Raw genomic sequence first — 21,578 nt, forward strand, 5'->3', positions numbered from 1 at the left:
GAATGAGAGAAGCCTTCAGGTGCTGCTATGAGTTACAAATTCTACAGGGGCATGAGAACATACATAGAGAACTTAGTAAACTGTTTCAATGAAGAACTACGCGTGTTTTACTTCCCTTCGCTGCCACCCATTTCTTTAAGATGATGAACCTGCATTCTCTCAAGGCAAAAGTGAGATTTCTTATTTGGAATTGATGATGAGAGACGACCAGTTATAAGTCAATTCTATCAGAAACTTGAGTGTCACAGGAAACAAAGGAGGAACAGACCACCCCTCACAGTAACCTAAAATGATTAAGGTAGGATATGTACGCTGGCTTGAGCTGTGGGCTCACCTGGGTTGTGATGGAGAAAAACAGAATGTTATTGGAAGAAGTTTTCTTCAGGTGTAGTAACCAGAGTGTCCTAAAGCTGTATGAGAGGTGGGACTTGCGTTCAGTTTTGGGATCTCAAAATGTATTTTCTTTGCAACCTGTGACTAGTAATAAGGATCTTACATTAGATTTGAGTTGGTTTAGCTGGGTTGTGTGAGGATTTGTCAATGTTATCTCCTGTGTTGCTTTCTTTAACTGCAAACCTTAACTATTAAAAATAGAAAATAAAAATAAAAGATTGAAGGTTGGAAGATGCTGCACAAAGTTTGGCCTCGATGAAGGTCTACTGACTACTGTCAGTTGTGCTGCAGCCTGAGGTGTTTTTTATGTAACTGTACATAACTGTACAAGGTTTTGTTGAGATGTTTCCTGTGATGGCGAGGTGTTCAAAGGCAGATTGAAGCAAACTGATTGTACCAATAGTGTCCCGTTGAACACTTTTTGGTCGGGTCTTTGGTAGTCCTGTAATAGGCAATTGGCATTCAGTTTGTGGCTTTCAGTCTTAAACAGCCTGAAAAAACTCTAGTGAGCAGGCTCTTGCTTTTCAGACTGTAATGCTCTTGTTCTCATCTCACCCTCATGCTTGAAAGCCTGTGAAAACTGTTGTTTCATTTGTTTTATTCAAACCTGATTGCTGTTTACCATATTTCAGCTGAAATACATAACTGAGCTCGAATCTGCTGTACGTGCACTTCTCCAGCAGCGAGCCGTGTCGGTACTGAAGCGAAGGCAAGATGAGCTGGAAACGGAATCTACTTATATGCAGCACCTGACAAGTTAGTATGAAGTTACCAGTTACTTTCTTACTGAAATCTCATTCTTTAAGTAGAAACACGCAGTTAATTCTTGGATTATGTTTTATTTTCATGTGTAATGTTTTCTCCCTCCCTGCTGTCAGTGGGCATACTGTACTAGATGTCCTAGTTGAAATCCTTACCGAAGTAGGACGCGTAGTATCACTTCTCCGTGGTAGAATAGTGAATATAGCATGACCAAATGATCCGTGAGTTTTGAATTACTGATCTCAGTGGCTGTCTATCAGTACTTGAAAAGAGAAACTGAGTCAGTTTTCCAGTAGATATTAGGTTGTTTGGGACGCAGGCACTGTAGAACAGGAGGACAAAGAAGGATTGACTGATAACTGGCAGCAGCTTGAGAAGAGTGAGCTCGGGGATGTAGCCCTTTCTGGTTCTAACTGGTGTGCAGGTGGGGTGGGTGCAAAGCATGCAGACTCTGAGTGTGTGTGCACTCTGGGAAGCACAGCTGGAAGCGTCACCAGGAAGGGCAGAGAGGAAGGGTGGATCTGGGGACCCTCCCTGTGCTCACTCAGGTGCTCACCTCCCGGTTCAGGCTGTGACCTGGCAATCCCCCTGCACGAGGGAGCAGCCACAGCCGTCCTACAATTCACTGATAATACTGACTGTGCTTTAGACTGGACACTGTGAATTTTTCATCAGGAGGTTTTGTTTACTTTGGTTAGTTTCCAAATGAAGAGCAGAAGCAGAATCAGTGTTCTGCATTCACCTCTTTGTCTTGTTCCTGTCTTCTGGTAGCTGGGAATGGCAAACCAAGTAATGATGGATTGGAGAGTGATGAAAAGATGAAGCTTCTGAAAACGTGTGAGCATCGAAGGTACGTATCATTACATCTAACTGTAGTAAGTGTGTATCTGCTTCCTGTTACTTACACAGGGATGAGGGTAAATCTGTGCGATTACTAAGGGAGATGATACACACACGTGCAAAAATGCCTTTCCTTTCCTGGTATGTGGTGCCAGGACTAACGTTTTTTAGCCCCAGTGTGACTTGGATGCAGTCACAGTTTCCATGCAAGTTGTTGCATAAGCTACATAGAACTGAGATGACGGACTGTTGAGAGCGCAGTAGTTTCTTACAGACTACCTCTGGCAGGGATAGTATGGAGTACCATGGTAGATGTTTGGTGTTTCAGGTGGGGGGAGTTCCTAGTATGAATGTGGTGAAGTGAAGGTCGTTAGAGATGCTTTTAATGTCCTTTGGCAGCTCACAAAGTACCTTACTGTTACAGTCTGTGTCTCTAGGGTCGCATACTTACTTCTGCTTCCTCACTGTGTTTCCTTAGGCTATTGCTCTCACCGGGTGTTCTTAGTATATCACTGAGCTTTCTTTTACGTATGTACATGGTGAATAACTCACCTGAGTTCATTACAGAATGCAGGACTTGCAGGCGGCAGCTGAGAGAGCGTTCACAAACAGCTGGTCACCACGAAGGCATGTCGAGTGATGAAGAACTGGCTCTGACAGAGGTGACTGAATTCCAGAAGAGCAAAGGTTGGTCAGGATATGAGAGCAAAATTCCTCCGATATTGAGAAGGATTTTCAAGGGAGAGTGAAGAAATACTCCTTTTGAATGGTATATCGTTTATTTTCTACAGCATAGAATTAATGCATTTAAACAATTCTGACCGATGCCTCAGGAAGAATAGATAAGACTGTAGGCTTCTTTAGTTTAATCAGTTTTTTGTCCAAAGTTGGAATGTATTTCAAATTGAGATTTGAACTGCCTTAGTGAGCAGGTCACGAGGAGCTGGGAGAGGCACGATGCGTATTTGCTGAATAACAGAAGAAGGATTTTCCTGTCTGAGCTTTTAAGAGACATACAAAATATGAAAAGTAATGGGTATTTAAATCTGTGCAGTTGTTCAAAACCGCAGAAGTCTTTTTGTGGTCTTCTGTATCTTTTTTTTTTCCTGAAAAAGGCTTTACCAGAGTGCAGGACGGGGGCATGCTGCTTGCAGGGAAGACTTCTGTACAGGAGCTTTGCCGTGGGTTATAGAGGCATTCCAGAGCTTGAGATAAGTGTTGATAACTAGAAGGACGACATCTTTTCCTCTTGTCAGGTTGCTTGCATATGAATCACTTGCATCTTTATTAATGTGGAGCTGTTTGCTGACATTTTGACAACCCTACCCTCTGAAATCTAGCTTTACATTCAGTTTTAGCTTGCTGCTTTGGTCCATTCCGTGATTAGAATCCATGTAAAACTGTTAAATGAGAATCTTTTGGTATCATTAGATATATTTTTGCATCGAGCTTTTTCTCTTGAACCTGACAGCTGAACAACTAACGGGAATGATCTTTCAGCAGAATTCTACAGACCTGAAAGAGATGCCCTGGTTCAGAGCTGTAGAAGGATTCAGCGATGCCAAAAAGCCGTCTGAATCAAAAAGAGATGATGATCCTGATGAAGAAGTTTTGCCTAGAGTGATTGAAAAAACTATCCTGCCCAAAATTACAGGTATATTAAGGTTGTCTTGAGGACGTTCACTGCAGCTAGGTAATCAAACCTTAAATAAGTGGTAATGTAAAATTATGTTGATAGTTACAATTACTTGTTAAGGTTACTGCAAATGAAAGGTTTAGCTTTCTGAATGTTTACTTCCTTGAAACTAGAGCAGATAGCCACTTGGATATCATGAATGAAATAATTCCTATTTTTCAGCATTTGCCAAGAATGTGTGGGATCCTTTATCGACTTCACAGACTGAGTGCCTTACACAGCTTTGTGTTTGAAAAAACAGGTCCTGTCCAGAAGGGAATGCAGGCAGGCAAAACAGGTAAAGGCTGTTGTGGTAATGGGGAAAAAAGTTCTTGATGCCGTGTATGCATTCACTGTAAATATTCACTGTAACGTACACTTAGCCCAGTTCTGGTTTTATTCTTGTGTAAATCTGGGAGTTTATCCAGCATAAAGTAGGTGAAACTAAGTTGATGTTTAGGCCCTTAGTATGAAAAGAAGTAATAACAAACGTTTATGCAGTCGCCACACTTGACTTCAGGAAGAAGCTGTAGATAAGATTCTGTTTGTATAGTAGCTGTGGTGTTTTGTTGTGTTTCTTTTTAATAGAACTTCATAGCTGAAAAATATGTTAATCTCATTATCCAAGAAAGATGGTTAAAGCTGAGACTTGCTCACAGGTCTTTAATGCAGTCAAGATCTTAGTGTCTATTATATACAGTGGCACCTGCATTCAGCTGAGTTAGCATTTTGCTTTTCCACATGAACAAAATAACTGCCTAAAATTGTTGTAAGTGAAAGGTGAGATCCTTTTCTTGTGAGGATGTGTTAATATTTTTCCTTTTTTCTTTTTTTGACAGGATTTGATTAACACGATTGTCCTGAGGATGAAGCAGTCTGTAGAGGAGGATGTCTTTATCCCTCTGTATCCGAAAAGGTAAGCTGTGTCTGGGAATTTATGTTTTTACTTTTTAAAATTTTTATTTTCAGTCATAGAATCATAGAACTGCTCAGGCTGGGAAAGACCTTAAAGACCACCAAGTCTACCTGCAACCTAACATATTTTTTTATCCTTTCTTCTATTTTTCTGTACCTTTTCCCCAGAAGCGTGGGTGAAATATATTGTAGACATCCATGAGCAAATGGAACAAATGTGCCTTCTACTGTTTCATTGTAGGAATAGTTACCAAACATTGATGTTTATGTACTCTTTCTGACAAGAGTGACTACGCAGTCAACTTAGTGCTTTTTTGCTCCTGTAACTAAAAGCTTTCATAAATGGAAAGTTCTTAGTTTATGGGGCACAGCCCAGAGTCTGGTTTTGTGATCTTAACTTGGAGTATCTGAGGGCTTGTGTTATTTGTGGTGGTCTGCTCCCCCTTCTACTCCTGACTCCTCCTTTCTTTCCTGAAATAGTTGATATTGCTGGTGCTTATTACTGGACGGTCTTAGAGAGAGGATAACTGGTAAGAGTCTGGTAGATGTGGGGTTAAGACACAGCTGGGAGAAGAGTGTTGCTAAGCCTGATGCAGCATGTTTGTCTGGTTACAGGCAGTGCTGTTTTGCTGAGAATCCATTAAACACATACTCGAGTGTTTCCAACTGCTAATTCCATTGGGTATTGTAAGGAGTTTCAGTTAACAGCTGTTTCCTCATATGAAAGAACTCCATAATTGTAATTCATCAGTGTTTAAGAGATGAATTGTCTGTTTGTCTTACTTTCAGGTCAAACAAAATCCTTATTTCCTCTTCCTCTTTTTCTGACCAGCACTGTGGAAGACAAATCTTCTCCATGTTCAAAATTCCAAGGCAGACGGTTTTGGTCAGCTGTTGAGGTAAAGAAAAAACACCGATCTTGTCTGTGAAAGTCATTTTAGTTAAAAGTAGACTGTCGTCTTTGAGGAAATGTATCTTCAGTCAAATCTGATTCCTGAGAGTTTAATGTATTTTAATAGGAAGGTTGGCTATTTTTGTCAGTGAGCTATTTATGCTCACCCACCTCTGATACGTAGTCAAGAGACTTTAATTTCATCATCTGTTCCTGCTAACCTTCCATGAGATCAGTCATTGGCACTCTGTGGATAGGTCTGTTTCCTCAGTATGTGCATACAGTGCCCATGTTGCTCTTGTAGAATGGAATCCCTGCATGTGTGTGTAAGCGTATTAGTATAGCTTTATTCAGTCTAAAGTGCTGAGTTATGTCTGATTAAGTGCTGAATATCTGAATGCCTGTGATTCAATTCCCTCTTAGATTCGTTTCCCCTATGAGTGTATTTGGATTCGTACTGAAGAAGAGGTTTAGATGCAGGAAAACATATTAACGTCCCAGTTCCCCTGCTGTGTGTGCTAACAAGGCCATGGTGATAGTGCTGCATAGGCTTCCTGCTGCCATGTTGCACATTCCTGTAGAGAAATCAGGGAATTTGGGAATGTTGAGGACTTGCCATATTCACTCCTGGGGCAAGCTGTTGTGTAAGGCTTTGTCATGGACAGATGCAGAGAAGACAAGAGGGAGCTTAGTACTGATACCTGGCAGACACAAAACAGACATAAGATTCTGGTATCACCCTCTGAGATTGTGTATTGCCTGACTTAAATGTCCTGTCAAATACATGTTTCTAAAAGCGAGACCGGTGGTCTTTCACTGTGGATTGAAGTTTTCTCCTTTCAGTTTGTTTTCCATCCTCACTGTCAGTCTTCTCTTTAGAAGTGGTGATGTGCAGAATGGTTGAAAATGTGCTTATGTTGGGGATCTTCTGACAGTTTGGAGAGAATAAATCCTGTTTTTTGAGTACTGAGATTGGATGGACATGGTATCTTTTAAGTTTAAAAAGGAGGTTCTAACGCACCCTCAGCCATCAGATATGCATGTTCTGTTTCTCCATTACTGCAGCTGCTCTCCAAGGTTCTCCTTTGGGATGGGACTGTACAGGAAGACACAGTCCGTGGTGTGGGACTGAGCAAGCTGCTGAATCGGTACCTTCTTCTGAACCTCTTCAACACACCACCAGGGCCAGAAAACATAGAGAAGTGTAAAGAGGTATAAGGTCTTATTTCTATGGGGACTGATGTAGTGTGAAGTGTAATTATTTAACATTTAAAGTTGTTTTTTTGTTTGTTTCTTTGTTTTTTAATGACCTTGGTGTATAAAAGAATTTCAAAGCAAGCATTGGTTCCTAGGCTTTAGGAACAACTGCTTAAAATGATGGTTTTGTTTTTTGAAGAGTAAACACTGCCAATAATAACTGAACTAGCCAAAAGGAGAAGTCTGCCAGAAGTGGTGTGACTTAGTTTTATTGAAAGCCTTTTTTTTTTTCTTTTTTCTTTTCTTTCAGAATGCTCTCTGGGTGAACAGGTGGTTGCATGCTTCCCAGAAAGGTGGTTCCAAAATCTTGGAAGTGGGTCAACTCTCCCCGAGTCAGTGAACTTCTGCCAGCATTTGGTTCAGTGAGCATGTATGCTTCACAGGAATAACCACAGGTAACAAACAACATGTTCTTTGGGATGCAGCACTTGCTCATATTCTTTATGTTAGTATTTCTTTTAGGGACGTGGTTCAACGGGCATGGTGGTGATGGGTTGACAGTTGGACTAGATGATCTTTGTGTTTTTTTCCAACCTTAATGATTCTATGATTCTTAAATTCCTCAAGCCTCATGCATTTAACACTTGCAGTGATGTACTTCCAACATCTACGTACAACTAAAGATGCAATCCATAATGTAAAATGGATCGCTTTTGCAGTACTAGTTCAGGCTAGTTTGAGGCTCTAGACGTTGGGTGCAGTTAGTGGTCAGTGTAGCTCAAGGCATGTTTTAGCTTTATTGATTTTGAAGTCAGGTGTGAATGTGTTGCTATATCAATTTGTTTTTGTAATAGTGATGAAACTGAAGAAGTTGTTCTCCTGTTGGTGAGAGTCAAGGCTCTGCGTATTGCTGAAGAGCTCACTGAAGAGTGCAAACGGGAACATCTTAAATCTGTGATCAGGAAATAAGGATTTCTTTGAAGCAGCAGTTCTTTTACTGAAACAAGCCTGATGCTCACTCTAAAAAAGTGGTAACGTTTAATGAGTGGACTGCCTACGGTTGTTTTACTGTGAAATATATATATATTTTTTTTTCCAGATGTCTTATGATGCCATCTACTCCTAGATAGAATCACAATGGTCAGTGTGAAGTGCAGGTGTTCTGAAATATATGACGAAGCCTCACTGCTTTGTTCTTTTGGGAAGGATGACTGCAGTAAGTGCCTGTAACGTTACCACTGCTGGTGAGCAGACAACTTCACGAGCTGTTTTCAGTACCACATCAAATCACTCTGACTCAGGAGTCACTGAACTCTAACTTATCGTCCACTTAATGAGATAACTCTACCAAACTCACAGTGAGTTCTTCTTAGCTTTTTGACTCTGACACAGAAGTAGGAATTCTGCGTGCAGTGAGAAGTTTGATCTGTGAAGATCTACTGATGGTAAACGGCTGTTCAGGAAGGTAAGAAGTTGCACAGGAGAACGTCTTAACTACGCTTACTCTTCTCCAGAGTATGATTTGTAGTGGAGCTTTGTACTTGAGATACAGACTGGACTTTGTGCACAGACTTGGAGCTGTCACCCGCCCTCATTTATCAGACGAGCAGAACAACAACTCCAGTTACCTTCTAGTAATTGGCTCTCTAAGGACATTTATCTTTTGCTTCCCTCTAAGACCCATTAAACCTCATTTTGTTGTACCCATGTTAGATTTCTAATGTTGTGTAACTTGTATATGTGCAGTAAATATTACTGCTGCAGAATAAAAAGGATGTTTTCTTGTAGAAACAGCAGTGTGCCACAAATTCTGCTAAGTTTGCAATTGCCTGCTTCTCTAAAATATTATGTATGGGTCTTCCATTTAACTCTTGGAGGCTTTTATTCCCTATGGTTTTTCTGTTGTTTTTTATTACAGAATATGTATTTTTGTAAACTATTTTAATTGTAAATAGCATTCATCAGTGTTATAGACAACAATGACTTTTAAAATAAAAGCAGAGCAATTCTTTTGAAAAGTAAAGATGTTTTTGTGTTAATGAGACTTTTAACGCTTTCAAGTCTTGAACACGACAGGAATGTTATGTGAAGTATGGAAAAAAACTGTGGCACTGCTGGCGCTTCATTATCTGCAGGATTTAGGAGTTCTGTTGTAAGTAATTGTGCACTTCTACTTTCCTGAGTGCAAAGAAAATACAACTGATGGGTAATCAGCTGAAGCATGTGATCTCCGTGCTTGCTTTTGTCTCCTCTGCTTCCTTATTCATGTTGAAAGTTGCTCCCAAAGAAATTAGTCTTGTGCTGCTATGAAATTGGAATAGGTTCTATCACGCTTTACCTCTGTAGAGGCTTCTTCCAGTGGCTGCAGATGTCACTTGTCATGACTGGTAAGCAGGGGAAGGCGATTTTTACTGGAGCTCAGAAGCCCCATCCCAGTTGAGTATCTTTGAGAACCTACTGTGCCAGTTTGTGGTGAACCTTGCACCCATTCACACAATCTGACTGGAGTAACAGCTAATCTGGCTTCATTCTTGCAAGCTGGTTTCAAAACGTTGGTATTACTGCTTTGTTGTCAGGTTACTATTGGTGCTTTATCAGATGTCATTTCAAAAGTGCCTTTACAGGACAGCTAAGCAGCACTTACAGATTGTCCAGCTGGGCTTCTGTACATCTGCTTCCCTGCCATAGCCCCCTTCTGAACCTACTGAGTGAAGCATTTTCACAATTGGCCCCTGTCTACTTGGCAAAGGCAGAAGAAACAGTTATTTGGAAGTGACAACACAGTAACTGCAAACCCCTTCTGTTAGTTGTGATTTAGAAGGGAAGGCAGAAGCAGGGCTGAACACACTGTAACACCGTTTTCAGGAAGGGGCAGTTTAACATTCAGACAAGAACTGCTGAAATTTCACTGTCTTTTATTTGCATATGAAACTTGAAAACAGACAATTCTTACATTGAACTCAAAGCTGTTACTTGTTCAGCTCTTCACTCGCTTCCCTCCATATTTATTCCTCTATTTTGAAGTATTGTACTCTCGCAGCATATCGAATTCCAGCCAGGGCTGCTTCCACTTCTGTGCTTCCCTCATTTTTTTTCTCGGGTAGCTCAAATTTTATTCCTTTTATGTTGTATTTCGGCCTCTCCCACCGTTTTGACCATGGTTGAGGTTTCATTCTGACCTGCAGCTAGAGGGAAAGATTTTTTGAAAAAAAGAAAAAAGGTATTAAAAGGTCAGAAGGTCAGAATTCTGACTGTGAAGCAAAGCAGTGAGACAAGTGCTGCTTTAAGAGAAGAGAGCAGCCCGATCTGTCAGCAAACTAAGGGACTGCTGGACATCAGTGGGAGAAAAGGGATTTGGGGGCTGTGTGGCTGTTATGTTTGTTCATATACCTAAATAACTCTGATTTATTACACCGTCCTTAAGTTGATATGCTGTTAACTCTATTCTATGCTTCTAACTCTGTTACTTACTAAGGAAAGAAGAATAGGACAGCAGCAGTTTTTCCTTTTCCCTGTAAGCTAAGTTGGATAGCATTCTTTTACCAGCCTGCCAGACCTTCTGAGATGCAGATCTTGCTAACTGCTCCTTCCACCCCCACATCAGTAGCATTAAGTTTCCATAGCGCTGGCTGTTCTGTCTGCACAGTGTAATACAGAGGCATCTGCAGGCCGTTACTCCTTGCACGTCTCCTAAGTTACCTACTCAGGAAGGCAGGTACTTTGGTTATGAATGTTCTTTCCCAACAGGAGTAGCATTTAGGTACCAAATTTTACATGCTTGTATCACCTTGATAACTACCACAAGTAAAAGCTGTTTAACAGCCTTCCAGGCCACTGTAGAATGGCCACTTGGAAGAGACTCACAAGGATCATAGGAGTTCAACCCCTGCCTCCACATAAAACCAACCCCTGCCTCCACATAAAACCAGCCACACTATGTCTGAGAGTGGTGTCCAAAGGCTCCTTGAACTCTGGCATATTTTGTGCATGGTCAACCTCTGGTGCAGAAGCTTTTCCACCCTGACCCTTCCCTGATGCAGTCCTCCATCTGGTTCTGAAATTGAGCCCTGCAGAAACCCCAGGTGACTGCTCACCATCCTGATATAATCCCGGTATCAGTCAGAAAGTTAACTAAATTATCGCCTACGTTCCCACTAAAAAATTAAACTCCTGCCTTGTTTACAGGAATTTCTTCATGGTCTAAATGAGACACAGATGACAAAAACACTTTTTTCATCGCTTGATAGTAAAAGATAATAATTTTTTTCCTACTGTTTCTTACAAACAGCTGAAGAGAGCCTACAGGAGACACCACATTCAAGTGGCTATCTTGTGTTGGCAAAGCTTAAGGGGACTCTTAAAACTCTTTTCTGCTCCGATGAATTATACCGTGCCATAGAAATCTCCTTATGCTCTGGAGATCAACTGTCTGGCAGCTAAGTTGAAGGCACGCTTCCTGACACAGTACTGGCCAGAGGGCCACTACCAACAGATTATTTGCATGGGGTCACTGTGTTTCAGACAGCATGGAGACTTGGCCTCAGAGCCAGGGAATGGCTTGAACACCTCCAGGGACAACAATTCCACCACCTGCCTGGGCATTTCGAGAGGACATTTTTCCTAGTATCCAACGTGAACCTCCCCTGGCACAACTGAAGGCCATCACCTCTTGTCCTCCTGCTGCTCCTTGGGAGGAGAAGCTGACTCCCACGCAGCCACAACCTCCTTTCAGGTAGTGGTGCAGAGAAATGAGGTTTCCTTTGAATCTCCTCCAGACTGAACACTCCCTGCTCCTTCAGACACTCCCATAATATTGTGCCCCAGATCCTTCACCACTCTGTTGCCCTTCTCTGGATGCGATCCAGAGCCCCAGTGCCTTTCCTGTAGTGAGGGGCCCAAAACTGAGCACAGTACTGGACGTGCAGTTCCACCAGTGCTGAGAACAGCAGGCAGATCGCTTCACCAGTCCTTCTGACTGCACTATTTCTGACACAGGCCAGGATGCTGCTGGCATTCTTGGCCACCTGGGCACACTGCTGGGTACGTGCAGCCAACTGTTGACCAATACCCCCAGTGTGCACAGTATCACATCGTCCCTCTCCTCTCAGAGGCAGCACCTACACTTTAAACACTGTGCCACTTAAAGCAATGCAGGTGGGTTGCGGAGACATGAAAAATGCTTAGCACAAGAGGAATTCCATTTCACAAACAGGAATACCTGCACTCAGCTCCCAGCTGACCTCGAGATGTGAGGCAAAGGCAGAGGCAGGGCCCGTGTCTCTGTCACCTTCCGACACGCACTTTTCGAGTACCAATGCCTCAGAGCCCTGAGGAATCTGAGGGCGGCCCCCACCGCGGCCTACCCCTTCTACCTCCTCTCCTCTCTCTGCTTCTGCTTGTCAATAATGACGGGCTTCGGGGGCGGATGGAATTCTGTGGGCTCTCCATCGCCGTTCATTCGACACATTGAGGAAGAAAACCACCCGGTGAAGATAAAAAGCTCAGAAAAACACCGTTCTCAAAAGGCACCGTTCCCCACAGCCTCGCAGCTCAAACCCCCCGCAGGCGGCTGCCATAGTGACTACGAGTACTTCCGGTCCGCCGGCGCCAGAGCGCAGGGTGGCTACGGCAAGCTCGGAGGGCCAAAACTGCCCTCAGCGCGAAGCGGAGCTGTGTGTCGCTCTACTCCTAACCCCTTCTGAGCTCTGTTCATGATCTGATGGGTGTATTTGAAGAGGAGGGTATTTGACGCTGCTTAGAGAAACGAGGGGCCTGTGCAAAAAAGGAGCGTGCTGCATTTTGTGGTGCAAGATGTTCTGGGAACTGCTGCTAACAGTGCCCAGCAGGCTTCCTTTTTGCTGGGGAGAGGTTTAGCAAGGATTTTTTATATGAAAAGAGTTCATCCTATATTTCCTTTCCACTGACCTTCCGTCGTACTGCTTGAGAAATTGCTATTTCTTGCTGTAGAGAATGCACATGCACCTGCACTTGTATCTGCACAAAGAATCATCTAAACATCTCTGTACGGGTTTCTTTTTGGCACTGGGATGGAGCTGTGTGGAACACAGACTTGGATGAATCTTCAGTCGGGTGCAGGGACGCGTAATGCTCATCTTAGATATCACGCTGACAGCAGCAAGTAGAGAGGCAAATGTCATAGGGTTTCATGTTTTTTTTTTTTCCTTTTGTTTCAGTCCTAACTGTGGAAGCATAGAAGCGTTACCCAGACAGACTGAGCATTTCTCACATGCGCTTTCTACCAATGACACAGGGCAGTGGAAGTCAGCATCAGAAGCATCTGTAACAGCCCTGCAAAAGACTGGTGAGAGTTACCCTGGCAGCCTCTTTTGGCAACCTCAGGTCTCTGCAAGCTGTTAAGCTGTGTCGTAAGTCCTCCCGTGGTGCTGACTCAGCTCTCCCTGTCTTTGGTGTAGGAGAGTTGGTCTTGAACTCCTTCCTGTTTCCTGCCTATCATCTGCTCCCTGCTTTGCCCATGGCCCAGTGAGCCTTTTATTCCTCGCCCCCAGGTTTGCACGTGTGGATGAGAGCATCTGCTTATGTGCGCTTCTTTTCTGCTTGTGGTGTCAGGCTGAGCGACGCCTCCCAGCCGAGCTTGTGGTGAGCGAGACACGGAGTAGCTGGAGATGGAGTTCTCTGTGTCAGTAAAGCACGAGTTTGATGGCTGCCGTGAGCCAAAGCAAGAGAGTTTGTGTGTTTGATTTCTGTGTTGGCCTGAGTGGGTAGAGCAGGGCAAGGGGGCTGATTTGGACGTGCTGCTTTCCCAATACGGTGCTGTTGGCGTGGCAGTGCTTCTGGTGTTGCAAATTGTCTCAGATGTCAATGAAGTCCTTGGAATCTGTTGAGTTGACTTGTGCAGGTTTCATTGTGGAGCTGAACCCTTCCTGGCCGCTTCTGTGCATAGCCATGGCCTTTGCTTCTTTTTTGCCTTTTTTTCTTGGTTGCGTTTGGCACTGTGCAAGCCGTGAATTGCCAGGGAAGAGCTGGAAGTGCTCTGGAGTTGTGGGGGACAAACTCCCAAGAAACAACGTGCAGCTTCAAAGCCCCAAAGTTTGGAGAGGTGAGGGATGCGCAGCGTGCTGCCTGGTGCAGGACATGATGCGCTCTGCAAGGCGCTTTCCATGAAGACCTCAGAGCTGCGCTCAAACTGCATCCAAAGCAACCCAATGCCCCGTGCTTGTTGTACCCGGAGGTATCGGTGCCAGGAGTTGCTGCTGTGTTTGCAGTGCCCTTGTGTCAGCAGGGTGACGTTCATGGGGTCCAATGCCCTCAGTCATTCAAAGCATCCTTGCAAATGTTCCTAGCGAGGGCCATGTTTCATTGACACCACAGGTTGTTTTCTGGAAAATGAAACGGTGGGCTTGCGTACCTCCAGATGGTTTTCATTTCCTGCTGACCACAGTGCACGTCATGTCTGCTGCCATTGCCCCACGGCCCTGTTGTGGTTTAAGCCGGTGGGTGGCTCAGCACCACACAGTCCTTTGCTTATTCCCCCCTTCCCGGTGGGATGGGGGAGAGAATTATGGGGGAAAAAAAAGAAGGTGGGAGTCATGTGTTGAGAGAAATCTCTTTCCAAAGGTAGAGAAAAGGACAGAAGTAATGGATGCATGCATACACACACACACAAATATATATTTATGAATGTATGTAACAAGTGATGTAGAAGCAGTGGCTCAGCACCCCCCAAGCAATGGCCAAGCAGAGGAAGAGAGTGAGATGAGCTCCCACCCCGTCCATAACCCCTTCCACTTGATGTCATATGGTATGGAATATCCCTTTGGCCCGTTGACATCAGCTGTCCTCCTTTGGTTTCCTCCCAGCTCCTTCTTGAGAGCTTTGCTGAGAACGGCCTTGGCTCTGTACAGGTCTGCTTCTCAGAAATTATAAACATGAGAGTGTTCTCACTGTTGTAGCATCATAGCAGACACTGAAGAAAAATGGATCCCACCTGAGACTAAGACAGCCCCCCAGTGTCCGTGCAGCGAGCCGTGTGGGGCTGCAGGTCGTGCATTTCCCTGGCAGCATTGGCCAGGGGTGCTGGGGAGGTTTGCGTGCTCAGCTTGGGCATCGCGCTGCTGTGCCTGTCAACACAGCATGCTCCGTGCTCTCCGAGCAGCAGAACAGCATTTCATCACCAAGGTGCCGTAATATTTACTGGAACCGGATGCATTTGTGTCTCTGAGGCTGGGTTTACCCTACGAGCTCTTCTTGATGAAGCTGTTTTGATTCCCTTTGTCCGTGTGCGAGATGCGCTTATCCACCCTTGTGTTCTGTCCCAAGGTATTTCTCTTGGTGGGCAGAAGGAGCTGGTGGATTCAGCAGCAGTAGATTCTGTTGGTTTCCTCTGTGCTGCTTCATCCCTGGAGCTCGCTGCTGCACGGAAGAGTACAGGCGTGTTTATCCCAGGGCTGCTGTAAAGGGGAGCCCGGTTGGCATAGCAGTGATCAGCAGCTAACGGGCTGTGCAGAGGAGGGCTTTGCAGAAGGAGCAGGAGTGCCTGCGTCCATCTGTATCCTCAGATACGTTCTGGCGGTGAGACAGCAGCTGTGGCCACAGTGACTGAATGCAGACTTGGCAAGACCCCCAAGGCTTGGGGCTGCCACGTGGCGTTTCCTAGCCCTACCCTCCTTTATATGCCTGGCAAAGCACAGCCACCCTGCACCCAGGGCAAGCGTTTGTCTTAGTGTCATGTTTCACGCTATCTTGTGAAGCTCAGGCACTGGGGGCAGCTTCCCCCCAAAGAAAAGGAGGAGGAAATGAGGTCGTCATGGAAGCCAAAAGGCAAAAATGCACTCGGGAAAGAAACTGTCGAAGCAGTCTAGTAGTAGTACTATGTATTTCTCTTCCTTTATTTCCATCCAGGTGAAAGAGATGGCTGCTCTAAGCCGCCCGTGGATGCAAAGAAGGACCCTAGTGTGGATTTGCCATAGGCCCAGCAAGAGGCTCAAGAGGACCAAGCGCCGTGTCCTGCACTTTGGTCCCGACAACCCCATGCCAGCTTCTCCAGGATTTGGCTGGGATGGAATTCCAACCACGCACTGATTTCTCGAACGCTGGGGTGCCCTTTTGGAATCCTGTGGTCTTGTGACGTGGTCTTGCCTCCCCACCTTGTCCGTCCATGGTGGAGCAGCCGGGTGGCCCTTAGTGATGTCATAAGCGGCTAGAATGAGGGGAGGAGCAGCGCGTGCTGCTTCCCTTCATTGGAGCGCTTGAGCTCGGCGTGAGTACGTGGCTTGTTGCACTTGTGCATCTACTGAGTCCGTTCGTCTTCATCCTGTCTTGCGCAGCGTCTTGTAGGTAAGCTGAGACGGTGTGGGATAGACGGGTGGGCCGCGAGGCCTTGAGGACTGCTGGCTGGCGGAGCTCCTAGGATCATATTGTTTAGTCTTGACCGTCAGAGGCCATGTTCCCCCGGGCCATCCATTCCAAAGCCATCCATCAAGGTGGCATTTGTGCCACGGTTCTTCCCTGGTTCTTCCCTTTGCTCAATTGTGCAAGCTCACTGACCTGCTCTTTCTCCCTCCGCTGCCCACCCTCCGCCTGCTCCCTTGGTGCAGCTTTTGCTCGTGGAAGATCAGAGCAAAGTGACAAGGAACGGCTGCGGGTTCGAGGATCTGCTTCTCCCTTGTTCTGATCTCTTGCCAGGTACGTGCCACGTTTTGTCCCCCCCCATGGTTCAGCAGCCTGTGTTTAGTCACACCGTGTGTAGTAACACAGCCTCGTCCAGCTTGGATGTGACACTGGAAAAAACATGTGGGTTTCCTCCACTTCCCCTCCAGCTCAGCCCTCGGCAGGGTGCTGTCTGTAGTGCTGGGAGTAGCTAGTGTGAAGGAAGGCAATCCCTTAGGCAGAGAGCCCTAGCTGCAGTTTGTGCAGAGCTGCACAACATGAGCCAGGGGCAGAAGCGTGCATGCTTTGGCTGTGTGAGTGTGGCCGACAGCTGTAGGGAGCACAGCGGGCATGCAGGCAGAGGAAATGCGTGGGCAAGGCTGTGGCTGGCGCTGGTGGTGAGGCTGCTGCTGGGAGCCGGGGGCTGGGGAGCAGCTCCAGCCCCAGCAGTGACACCTCTCCCTGGCCTGCTACTGCGCTCTCAGCGTGCTGCGGGCAAATGCATCTGCTGCTTTGTGCAAGAGTCCCCATCTGCTAGCAGAGGGACAGCGACTTGGTCCAATGCTGCATATTGCAACGGCTGTCCCGTTTGAATAGACTGCACAGTGGTGGTTTCTAGAACACCTGTTTCCGCCAGTGGGCAACTGAGAGTAGTTCTGAAGAAGACTCTCAATCCAGTGCTGTGTGAGCACAGGAAATGTGATTCTTTTCTGTTGCAGCTTGTCGCGCCTGCTGTGATGGGCATCGCGAGCAGCGAGATCAGCCGTGGGCCTGACCGGGCGTTGACGGAGGTACAGTGTGAAGCTCTGCTTGGTCTCTGTTCCCTGACTTGAGCCAGCAGAATGAGCCACAGTTGTGCTCTCCTGCTTTACAAGAGAGAGAGCATCCTTCCGGCTCTCTCGGTGTCCCTGAAGAGCTGCCTTAAAAGCTTCATTTCCTTGCTAGTGGCATCGAGATGGCACCCTGAAATCCTCCTTGTTTGTCCTCAGCTCCTCACCATGGCCTGTGCTCTCTGTTTCAGCCTGAGAACCAGGGGAAGCCCTTGCTGGTCCGTGAGGAGTCATCTCTTAATATTCCAGCTATTGCTGCTGGCCATGTTATTAAGAGATACATTGCCCAGGCAGCGGATGAGCTCTCCTTGGAGGTAAGCAGATAAAGAAGGCGTTCCTTGTTGTCACGGACAGAAGAGTATAAGGTGTGAATGCATCAGGAATATTCTCAGACACCTTCAGAATGCCTTGTGAGGCGAAGTCCAGAAGATGCAGGTCCAGATAGGACTTGCACTGGGTTGGATGCAGGGAGGAGTTCAGCCATGTCTAAAAGATGGTTTCATTTGGCATGCTTGCACTGTATTCTGTGTGGTGTGTAAGGCAGCGGCTCTTGTACCTCCAAGCCCAGCTTTCCCACGGGAAATGCCTGAAGAGCTGTCCCGGTGCAATTGCTCTCAAGCTGTGCCCTCTTTGGCAGTGCAGAAGAATGGCGTCATTTCAGCTGTGCTTACCTCCCAGCTGTGCTGACGCTGGGATTGATGTTGCAATGTCTTGCAGGTGGGAGACCTGGTGTGCATTACTGCTATGCCAGCAAAGGAGCAGAGCCCCTGGTGGAGAGGCAAGCGTGGCTTTCAGGTAGGCACGAGCTTCAGACTCCTGGGTGCAATTGCAGTCAAGTGAGGAACATCAGCTTCGAGCTGCTCTGCCCGCACAGGGTGGCTTCTGGACGTCAACAGCTTCCCTGTGTCGCTGTCAGAGGCCTTTCCCTTTGGCTCTGGGCTTGGGTAGGAAACTGTCTCCTCATGTGACTTAGAAGCAAGAGCCTCTCGTGCTCCATATGCAGTCAGGTGTTGACCACCTCTGTCCTTTGTACAAGCACGGAGGACAGAGCCTTCTTGTGCGGAACCAAGTATTGCTTTTGTAGGTCTTCTGGCTGCAAATGTTGAATGAGGGTTACTTTTCTGCAGGCCATTCTTTCTTGGTGCAACAGTTGAAAAAATGCTGCATTCAGTATTCCATCCATCTTTTTGTTCTTGTTCCAGGTTGGGTTTTTCCCCAGTGAGTGCGTGGAGCTCATTAACGGAAAACTTCCTGAGGCCCTCATCAATTCAGCGCCAAAGCCAGGTACGGATGTTACATGTGATGGCGCGGGGAAGTCAAATGGAGTCTTTTTCTGGGTGTGTTCTGTGTTGAATACCTCCTTTATCCATCCCATGTTCTCCTCTGTGTTGATGATCCTTCCTGCATCCCACGGGGCGTAGGGCTGCTGTTTTGTAGGCAGTGAGAATGAGGGCTTGGGCAAATGCTCGAATCCTTGTAGAATGTAGTGTTGGCAATGTTCTTGCCGCTTTGATGCGCTCTGAAGCATGTGTTTCCGCTCAGCCTGGTCCCACTGAGCCCAACCTGAAATGAACTGGTTTCTTCCTTTTGTTGTGCAGTGCCAAAGAAGCGTGGCAAGCTCCTCAGCTTCCTTCGTTCCTTCGTGAAGGCCCGCCCAGAGGAACCGAAGCAGCGGGAGCTGGAGAAGGAGAAGGAAGGGGTGTTTGGCTGTGACCTGGGAGAGCATCTTCTCCACTCTGGCCGTGATGGTAAGGAACAGCCCGTTCCTGAGAGCTTCCTCCCTCTGTTGGGCATGACAAGATGAAAGAAAGGGAGATCGTGTCTAGCAAGGGGCAGGTTGATAGCAGTGGAGAAACGTGAAATGGGAGTTGATGACTGAAAGGGAAGCTGAGGCTAATGCTCAGAGGAGAGCAGAACACCTGTATTTGCTTAAAGCCAAAGGTGTAAGCCAATCCCACGCTAGCCTGAAAACCAAGGAAGCCTTTTGGCCCAAGAGAGTGTAGTGCGTCAGTTTCCTAGCTCTTCTGGACATGAGGTTTCACGCCTCCATTCCGATGGGGGCTGTGATGGGACTTGTGGCAGTGTCTCTGGCTTCCCCAGAATTACTTTCTGCAGGCTGCTTGGCAGGTTGTGGCATTTCTTGAAAGCCAAGAACATGTCCGTGTCCAGTTTCCTCCCCGGCTCCTGCCTGCCGGCGACGTCTGCGACAGCCTTCTTTATCCTCTAAGGAGGAGGCAAGCAGTAGCCTGGCTGGGCTTAGTGGATGGGATGTGACAGGGGCAGTGGCTGAAGCAGGACTTGAATCAGGAGCTCAGCTAAGCGCTGGCCCTTGTTCTGTAGTCCCCCAGGTCGTGCAGAGCTGCGCTGAGTTCATTGAGCAGCACGGCGTGGTGCAGGGGATCTACCGCCTGTCCGGCGTGGCGTCCATGATCCAGAAGCTGCGGTAAGAGTGCTTCTGGACTGTCTCTTGTCTTGCTTTGGAGTTGTTTTCCTCTTTCTCCAAGCCCTCTGTTTTTGTGTCCTTCTCTCCAGCCATGACTTTGAGTCGGAGCAGATTCCGGAGCTCACCGTCCGGGACATTCACAGCGTGAGCTCCCTGTGCAAGATGTACTTCAGGGAGCTGCCGAGCCCTCTGCTGCCCGAGCAGCTGCATGGCAAGTTCTCGGTAAGCACAAGGCAATGGCCTTCATGTCCCTCTTCGTGGCCTTTCCCATACACACACACGCCTGCGCACCTTTTTTTGGTCTTTTTTCTGTTGAAGTTGGGGTTTTGATGGACGTCCAGTGGGTGTCTGTGTACAACAAGCAGCTCGTGCTTCCTGCACACCGGGTGCACCGTAACACCTGGTGTGTGCATCCTGCCATTGGAAATGTGGGAGATGGGAGCAGCAGTGCCCTCTGCAGCTTTGAGGCCCTTTTCCTGTTAGCCCCATGCGCTTGACTCGCATGATGTGTGTCTCATTCCCTTTCTGCTTTCTTCCAGGACGCTGTTTGTGCCGGTACAGATGAGGAGCGGTTGCTCCGAGTGCAGGAGGTCATCCAGCAGCTGCCCGCGCCTCACTACAGGTCAGAAAACTGCTGCCCTCAGTCTGGAGAGCTCAGCCCTGCTGCACTTCAGAGGGCGATGACGTGATGGCAGACTTTGTCTCACGCTGGCAACGTGATGCCTGTGTGTGTTGAAGTGGTGGATGGCTGCGTGGGGTGAATGGATTGGGTCAGCTCCTGGGCACGGGGGCACGGCTGGTGCAGCTGACGTCTGCAGCTGTGCTGTACTGGGGCTTGGTGCTGCAGTGTGGCACTTGGGAAAGCTTGATCTACTTGCTAGTAGCAAGAACAAGTGAGGTTTGTTTGGTGAATGTGAGCATGGCGTGCTCAGTGGTGCTGAAGGTTTGGCTCTTGCTTTCCAGGACGCTGGAGTACCTCATGAGACACTTGGCTTGTCTCGCTGGGAGCTGCTCCGTCACAAACATGCCCGCTAAGAACTTAGCGATTGTGTGGGCTCCCAACCTCTTCAGGTAAACTTCTTTTTCCGTCTCAGCACAAGGCATAGATCTGTTCTCCCCTCGGGCACAGTTTGGAGAGGAGGACAATTTGTGCTCTCTTGGTTTTGTCAGATGGGGCTGGTGTGTCCTTGATCAGCCGGGAGAATGTCTTCAGTGGCATCAGTGCTTGCCCACTGCGGAAGTCTCCAGAGCCCAACTGGACAGCCTTTGGCTGCCCAAATGCCCAAACGTGGGGAAACGATCTCGGGTCAATGACTTCTCCAATCTGCCTTTTCTACAGATCCCAGCAGAACGAGGCTGCCTGCGCCAGCGGAAGAGCTGCCTGCATGGAACTGCAGAGGCAGTCGGATGTGGTGGAATTCCTCATCAACCACACCGACATCCTCTTCTGCTCCAGCTCCACGTCAGGCATTGGAGATGGAGCAGGTGAGCGTCTTCCTGCATGAGCTTTGTCTTGATGAGACACCTTGATCAAATGCAGGCCTTCTCCAGGATTGTTGAGATATGCTTTTGCTATCGTGGGGCTATCGATGTGCGGCAGCTCCCGCAGAACTGTGATGGCTGTGCCGCTGCTTTCTGATCCTCCCTCTTAGCTGTGGTCTTCCCTACCAGGGTGCAGTTCTCCATCAGGGCCCGAGTCTGTGCGGGTGTCTTCTCCTGCCACCAAGCTGCTCACTCTGGAGGAGGCACAGGCACAGAGGGGAGGCCACAGCAGCTCGCCCGCACTGACACACATCCAGGACATGGAAGTGGAAGAAGGCCCCGCAGCTGCGCGGGGGAAATTCCACACAATCATTGACTTTCCGTCTGAAAGGTAAAGGGGACTTTCTTTTCCAGCAACTTCCTATCAGACTTAATTGTTTGGGCTTTTGTGGGTTATTCCCCACGATTGCTAGTGCCAAAACTTGCAGAAGCTACGTGACTCTAATGGTGCGTGTGGTGGTG

The 21,578-nt window shown here is 47.1% G+C and overlaps 1 long non-coding RNA gene across 2 annotated transcripts in view; it reads left to right on the plus strand.

Moving 5' to 3' along the window:
• Positions 1-38: 38 nt before the first annotated feature.
• Positions 39-21,578, plus strand: part of LOC112530706 — a 28,662-nt gene continuing 7,122 nt past the window's right edge. The window contains exons 1-3 of one of the 2 annotated variants that reach the window (XR_005842901.1): positions 39-298; positions 1,026-1,149; positions 1,927-1,971. This is a non-coding gene — a long non-coding RNA (uncharacterized LOC112530706). Of the gene's footprint in view, positions 299-1,025; positions 1,150-1,926; positions 1,972-21,578 lie in introns of those variants that run through there. The other variant, XR_005842900.1, reaches the window with a different exon arrangement.

Source organism: Gallus gallus, chromosome Z (assembly GCF_016699485.2).
Source record: "Gallus gallus isolate bGalGal1 chromosome Z, bGalGal1.mat.broiler.GRCg7b, whole genome shotgun sequence".
NCBI lineage: Eukaryota > Metazoa > Chordata > Aves > Galliformes > Phasianidae > Gallus > Gallus gallus.